The 8,084-nt window shown below is 42.3% G+C and overlaps 1 non-coding gene across 1 annotated transcript; it reads right to left on the bottom strand.

The window, feature by feature from the left end:
• Positions 1 to 1,275: 1,275 nt before the first annotated feature.
• trnar-ccu lies at positions 1,276 to 1,348 on the bottom strand. Its single transcript has one exon. It is a non-coding gene; the product is annotated as a tRNA-Arg (tRNA).
• Positions 1,349 to 8,084: the final 6,736 nt, after the last annotated feature.

The raw sequence follows: 8,084 nt of genomic DNA, 5'->3' as shown, positions 1-8,084 counted from the left end.
CAGCTATCCCTGAAATCACTTTTGTAATGCTATTTCTGAAATTACATTAGACTAAGCAGGATATTGGAGAGTCTGTAAGGACTCAGCTGTGTTTTAAATTCCTCAAACAGCACTCTGCTGGAGAGACCAGCATGGGAGGGTTGTCAGTGCTTACTAATAGCTTTTCAATGCTGGTAACAACTATTTCTGACCTTCCCCAGTGCTTATAGTCCCAATTATATTATCTAGAGGGTGCATGGAACATGTGAATGCAAAAAAAAACTTAACAGTTCTGAAGAAGAGTCATACCAGACTTGAAACATTAGCGCTGCTTCTCTCTCCCCAAACACTGGCTGACTTGCTGAGTTTCTCCAGCATTTTCTGTTTTTATTTCAACATGTTTGCTCACAATGAGCAAGGCACTGACCATACATACCCAACCAGCTAATGCTTAAAAACATTCAGCACACTGTGTCCAACATTGGATGCGATGCTGCAAATGGACAACATTTACTGGATAATCCTGAGTGTGCAAAAAATTGTACCAATAACCAAATTAGGATTGATGAGTTAGCCTTGGGGCGTGGTGCACTTGCATATACTGGAAGCTACAGAAATTAATGCATAAGCCCTGTTCTTTACAGACAGAAAGTATGTGGAGAACGTGAGGATTGCAGATGCTGGGCTTTTGCCTGAAACATTGTTTCTCTTGCTCCTTGGATGCTGTCTGATGTGCTGTGCTTTTCCAGCACCATTCTTTTCGATTTGAGATAGAAAGTACATGCACAGACACTACACCTGTTTTAACTCAACAAAATAAGATTCAGTCATTCATTGGTTTATTTCTTAGGCCCTGACCAATCAGATTCAATCTGTCAGGATTGTAAACTAAACAAAGCTTGGCAGTTAATAGTCAATTGTCATTAACATTATCACACTATTGATTGATATTCTGATAGAAGAAACAACCTCAGTTTGTCTATACCTAAATATTGTAATATGTTACGTTCATGAAAATAAATCATTTAATCTTAAATTATTTATCTAAAATGCAATTACAGAAAAATTAGAAACGAAAAGTACTGCAGATGCTGGAAATTGGAAACGAAAGGAGAAATAGCTGGAAAAGTTCAGCAGGTTTGGCAGCATCTGTGGAGAGAAATCAGGGTTGATGTTTCGGGTCAATTGACCCTTGCTCAGAATCTGGATTGCTGAACAGGATTTGCCAAGATTGTATAATGACAAAAAAAAAATCCTGTGATAAATACAGAGAGTATTTCAGGGCAAAAGCAATTCTACCCCAGATGGGACTTGAACCCACAATCCCTGGCTTAGGAGGCCAGTGCCTTATCCATTAGGCCACTGGGGCTATATACTTGTCTAAACCATGACACGCCACATGTTATTATTCCATGGTCTGCTATTTCACACAGTTCATTGTTAGCCATTAATTGTCCCATTAGTAATTAATTGTCCTTCACTCTCCCAAGGTGATCATTATTCACTCCTTTGTCTGTCCAACTGTTCTTCTCTCTTTGGGCTCTAGCTCAGGAAAAACAAAGGTTCTGAGGAAGGATCACTGGACCCAAAATGTTGGGTCTGCTTTCTCTCCACAGATGCTGCCAGACCTGCTGAGCTTTTCCAGCAATTTCTGCTTTTGTTACAGAAAAATTAGTAATGACATAAGCATTAAAAATTATTATATTTCTCATGGTTTGATTAATTCTTTGAAAAAAAAAACAGATATAAAACAAAGGTTACATATCTAAATTCTCAAGAGATTGGGTAGATGAAAATATAATGAAGTTGTAACAAATCAAATGTGGATAACCTTAAACTTCTGTTGTGGCAAAGTTCTCAGCCATTCCTGCTGACAGAACAGGAGAACGATTGAAAGCTGGCTCTGATCAGTCAAAGAAGCAGCTGAGTATCACTAATGTTAGCCGAACATGTGCATGCTTATCACCTGGCTTTGTTGACTGACTGGACTGGAATTAGGAGAAAGTGAGGACTGCAGATTAGAGTCGAAGAGTGTGGAGCTGGAAAAGCATAGCAGGTCAGGCAGCATCCGAGGAGCAGGAGAATCGTCGTTTTGAGCATAAGCCCTTCATCAGGAAAGCCCTGACGAAGAGCTAATGCTTGAAATGTAGATTCTCCAGCTCCTCGGTTGCTGCCTGACCTGCTGTGCTTTTCCAGCACCACACTCTCGGACTGGAATTAGGTCAAATGACAATGTGAAATCAAGGCTGCAAATAGTCTCACCCATGTCCTGATTGTCTGTTCAATTACTCTGATGTACTTATGTAAGGTATGATTTGTCTGGTTAGCACGCAATACAATACTTTTCACTGTATCTCGGTACATGAGACAAAAATAAATCAAATCAAATCAAAAGAATGAGTACACATCAAGAGATACCTGTAATGTGGATGAAATCTGACTGCTTTACCATTTCTTGCTTTTAGTTTTTAACATTGAAATGTGCAAAATGTGCATTGGAATGTGAAACAAGAAGTGAGTCCCTGCTATAATCTTGTGCCATCGTGGATGGCACTGAGAGGCTGCCATGTTCCTGTGCCACAGTGCTTTGAGAATATCAAGACATTTACCCACACAACCTGAGGCCTCCAAAACCACCTGGACGACCAGCAGCATCTTTCAGCCATAGTTCAGGAAAGTGGCCAAAATCTATCAATGGAAGGAATGGAAGATTATTGCCTGGTGATCCTGAATATCCAGCAGTCCACATTCCTGTTTCCCCAGCAGGAGATACAATGTCGGAAGAGATGCTCCAGGATTTCACAACGAAGCTTGAAAATGGAAAATACATTTGACTGCGTTGATTAACACAGCAGATCTAACTGAAGACTGCACATTGAGCAGGTAAAGATTCTTGAGATATTCCAGAGCTAAGTCACAACTTTTTTCAAAATCTGTTACTGTCCAAGTTACCACTGTACTAATGTAAGGTGTGAACAAATTAAAAAATAAAGACAGTTTTAACTGCTGTGCAGTGGTGTTTTTTTAAAAAATAGAGTGAATTTGTTGGAAAATGAGGTTATAAAATTGCCTCCTTAGCTATATTGAAATTCTGCTTGTTGCAATTTCATTGTAGTCATATCAGTAATGTACATAATACACTTCCACTGAAAACATATAAAATAAGTTGTTGTCTTTTGTCAAGTAAAATGCTTAAAATTTGAGAAATACAGTGCTTTCAATAAAAGTTTTAAAAAAGGTAACTCACCTTTTAAAGATAATTCCACTGTTAGCTCTTGCATTATAGTGAAATAATTTAGTTATAATAGGCTTTGTAACACTATTTGTAGGTTTTTAAAAATTTATTTGCCAGATTTGCCCTTAAGAAGGTGACAGTGAGTGCCTTCTTAAACTGGTACTGTCCAGTGCTGACAGAAAGGGAAATCCAGGACTTTGACTCAGCAACAGCGAAGGGCTGGTGATATATTTCCAAGTCAGGAGTCAGAGGCGAGTTTGTAGCTGGTGGTGGTCCCATGTTTGGAAGGTGCTGTTGGAAGTGCCTTGGTGAGTTGCTATAGTGCACAAGTAGATGGTACACACTGCTGTGACTGTGTATTAATGGGGGGGTGCGGGTGTAGATGTTGAAGGTGATGGTTTGGGTGCCAATCAAACAGGTAGCTTTGTCCTAGATGGTATCAGACCTTCTGAGTGATGTTAGAGCTACATTCATTCAGGCAAGTGGGGAGTGGTCTGGAATGCTGGAAAAACTCAGCAGGTCTGGAATAATCTGCGGAGCAAGAAACAGAGTTAACAGAGCGAGTTTTGAGAAGATTTGTAGCTCAGATTGAGGTTCTGGGTCTAGGTTTGCTCACTGAGCTGGAAGGTTTGTTTTCAGACATTCTGTCACCATAGTAGGTAACATCTTCAGTGACCCTCTGGCTTCGAAGGGTAACTCAGATAGATTGGGTTAGTTCAGTTGGCCGGATGGCTGGTTTTCCATACAGAATGATGGCACCAGCTGAGGTTACCTTGAAGGACTCTTCTTCTCAACCTCTCTCCTCCCCCCTAGATGAGTCACCCCTAGGGGACTCTGAGCTTAAACCACCACCAGTCAATTCCCTAGCAAATGAAAGTGCAATCCTATGATCTATTTTACCTTTACTTATGGCTAATCCAGTTTACTTTCTGGTCAATTATGACCCACAGAATGTTGATAGTAGGGCATTCAGTGATGGAACTGCCAATGGAATGTCAAGGAGAGATGATTAAATTCTCTCTTGCTCAAGATGGTAATTATCAGGCACTTGAATGATATGAACATTATTTGCTACTTCCCGGTCCAAACCTGGATGTAACCTAAGTCTAGCTACAAACAGACACATGCTGCTTCACTAGCTGAGGACTCATGAATAGTAATGAACATTGTATAGTCATCAGAGAACACCTTCACCTTTGACCTTATGATGGAGGGAAGGTTGTTGCTGAAGAAGCTGGGCTCATGCACCATTCTGAGGAATTCCTGCAATGATTTTCTGGGATTGAGATGAATGAAGCCACCTCAGTGGTTAGCACTGCTGCCCCATGGAGTCAAGGACCAAGGATCAGTTCTACCTTTGGGCGACTGTCTGTGTGAAGCTTGCTTGTTCTCCCTGTGTCTGTGTGGGTATGCTCCGGTTTCCTCCCACAGTCTGAAGATATGCAGGTTAGGTGAATTGGCCATGCTATATTGCCCATAATGAAGGGCTTTTGCCCAAAACATCGATTCTCCTGCTCCTCGGATGCTGCCTGACCTGCTGTGCTTTTCCAGCACTACACTCTCGACTCTGATCTCCAGCATCTGCCATCCTCACTTTCACCTAAATTGCCCAGAGTGTCCAGGGATGTGCAGGCTAGGTGAGTTAGCCATGGGAGATGCAGGATTATAGCATAGAGAGTTGGCAAGCTCTTCAGAGCATCGGTGTGAACTCAATGGATCAAATGAACTGCTTCCACACTGTAGAGATTCTGTGACCTCCAGCAACTGAATCATCTTCCTCTGTGCTAGGAATCACTCGAAACAAATGGACAGTTCCATCCTTGACTCCCACTGCCTTCCGGTTTAGTGTCGGCTCTTGACAATGCACTCAATTGAATGCTGCCTTGTTTACCTAAGCTGTTATGTCCATGTTTGAACCAAGATTGTAGTGAGGTCAGGAGCTGAGTGGTCCAGGTGGAACCCAAACTGGGCATCACTGTGCAGGTTATTGCTGAACAGGTGCTGAATGATGAGCCCTTCCATCACTTGGCTGATGATTACGAAACCATTGGGTGGTAATTGGAATTGTCCTGATGTTTTGAGGATCTTGACATGCCTGTGTGGGTTTCTACATTGCTGTCTGGGTGCCAGCTCTCCAGCTGCACAGCTTGGCAAGGGGTATGGCCAGTTCTGGATTGTTCACTGCTATTACTGGACTGTTACTGATGCCAATAACCTTTTGCATTATTCATTGCTTTTGGCAGTTTCTTAACTCAATGTGGAGTGAATCAAATTGACTGAAGTTTGGCAGCTGTGCTTCTGGGAATCTCTGGAGGAGGCTGAGATGGAACGTTCACTCAACACTTCTGGCTAACAAATGCTGCAAATATTTCAGCCTTGTCTTTTGCAATGGTGTGCTGGGCTCTCCCATCATTGAGGATTGGGATATTTGTGGAGCCTCCTCCTCCTGTTTTTCTGTCAAATTGTGAAATGATATTGTGACATTATTCTGTCTATACAGATGCGAATTGACAGAGCACATCTTGTTGCTATGGTGACCGAGCCCTTGTAAATGAACACCCAGCTTTTAATATTTTGAGTTGAAAGGATACAAATCAGTGAAAAGATGAGAGAACAGACATAATTCAAAACATTGACAAATACTAACGCATACAAGATGCATTTTTTATACAAACTCTTTATCTCGGCAGAGGACAGACTTTATTTAAGGAGCATGCATATTATAAAAACAGCTGAGGACCTTTTAAATAGTATCTCAACAAATTCCTTACCTTAGTACTTTCCAGGAGGAATATTCTACTTTTTGAGAAGAGATTATTGTAGCTCTGTGCCAGAATTATGATGCAATTAAGCGCTGAATGTTAATTTGAAACAAAAAGCAGGCAAAGGAAGGAAATCTTGATGTTGTCGATGATAGAAAGATACCGAGGAAGCGAAGACAGTGCTGATACCAGAAATACATGGGTATGATATCGGGACAGGACTGTCATACCGGCTCTCATTCCTCTTGCAAACAGACGATGGAGGAATGATCCAATAATGGCCTGTATGAGAAGTTTTAATCAAATGGGCAAAGGGAGGATTTTCCTGTAAGAAGGTGTTCCCACTACAGGCAAACTAGAGCACATGTTACGGAATAAATAGACCATTCTCCAGAACTGAGATGCAAAGGAATTTCTTCCCCCAAAGGATATGGAATGTTTGGAATCCTCTGTCTCAGAGATTTGTGGAGGCTGGAGGAGGCAGATAGATTTTGAAATACTGGGGAGTTGGCTGCTCTGCTGATGTGACAGGATAGGGCAGTTGTGGCTGGGTAGATCAGTCTTGATGGTGTTGCAGGTTGGAGGGGCCAAATGGCCTACTCCTGCTCCTATTTCTGATCTTGTAGGGAAGAGCAGAACTTGAGGCTGTCAATGTAAGATTGTCTCCAAAAAATCTAATAGGAATTCAGAAGAAACCGGTTTGTCCAGCGAGTAGTGAGAATGTGGAACTCCCTCCTCCAGAGATTAGTTATAGAATCATAGAGATGTACAGCACAGAAACAGACCCTTCAGTCCAACTCATCCATACCAACTAGATATCCTAAACCAATCTAGTCCCACTTGCCAGCACCCGGCCCATATCTCTCCAAACCCTTCCTATTCATATACCAATCCAGATGCGTTTTAAATGTTGTAATTGTACCAGCTTCCACCACTTCCTCTGGCAGCTCATTCCATACATGCACCACCCTCTGTGTGAGAATGTTGCCCCTTAAGTTCCATTTAAAATTTTCCTCTCTCACCCACAACCTATGCCCTTTAGTTCTGAACTCTCCCACTCCAGGGAAAAGATCTTGTCTATTTATCCTATCTATGACCCTCATGATTTTGTAAACCTGTATAAGGTCACCCTCTGCCTCCAATGCACAAGGGAAAATAGCCCCAGCCTATTCAGTCTCTCCCTATAGCTCAAACCCTCCAACCCTGGCAACATCCGAAGCAAGTTGAATTAGTGCATTTAAGTGGAGGCTAGTCCAGCAGAAGGAAAGAGCCAATGATAATAGGTTTTGATCAGGATTGATGGGAGGAGGCTCACGTGGAGCATGCACATCAATATAGACCGGTGGGGCCGAATGGCCTGTTTCCATGTTTTGCATCATATACTTGATCTGATGTAAATGCACTTTTCCCCATCACTGGACATCTCTAGCCTTTCTCGCTGAGTAGACTGACAGATAACATTTTTCTCCTTCACCTATAGTTCTTTCAATGTGTGTAGTGATGTGCAAGAACAACCAAGGTTTTTTTTTTAAGATTCATTGACGGGATGAGGGTGTTGCTGGCTAGACCTGCATTTGTTGCTCATTCCTAATTGCCCAGAGGGTGGTGAAGAGTCAAGCCCATTGCTGTGGATCTGGAGTCACATGTAGACCAGACCCAGAAAGGACAGCAGTTTCCTTCCCTGAAGGGCATTAGTAAATCAGAATGGCCCTTCCTGACAATCGTTATCATTAGTGTCTTCCAATACTTGGGAATATTGTAGGAAGGATGTGGAAGCTTTAGCGAGGGTGCGGAGGAGATTTACCAGGATGCTGCCTGGAATGGAGGGCATGTCTTATGAGGAAAGATTGAGGGAGCTAGGGCTTTTCTCATTGGGGTGAAGAAGGATGAGAGGTGATTTGATAGGGGTGTATAAGATGATGAGAGGCACAGATAGAGTGAATAGTCAGAAACTTTTTCCCAGGGCAGAAGTAGCTATCACAAAGGGGCACAATTCCAAGGTGAGATGTCACAAGTTTAGGGAAGACGTGAGAGAGTGGTGGGTGCGTGGAATGCACTGCCAGCAATGGTAGTAGAGTCAGAGACATGAGGGACATTTAAGCGACTCT

Source organism: Chiloscyllium plagiosum, chromosome 27 (genome assembly GCF_004010195.1).
Source record: "Chiloscyllium plagiosum isolate BGI_BamShark_2017 chromosome 27, ASM401019v2, whole genome shotgun sequence".
In the NCBI taxonomy this organism is placed as follows: domain Eukaryota; kingdom Metazoa; phylum Chordata; class Chondrichthyes; order Orectolobiformes; family Hemiscylliidae; genus Chiloscyllium; species Chiloscyllium plagiosum.
Note: the sequence above shows the minus strand (reverse complement) of the source record. Positions and strands in the feature narration are given on the sequence as shown.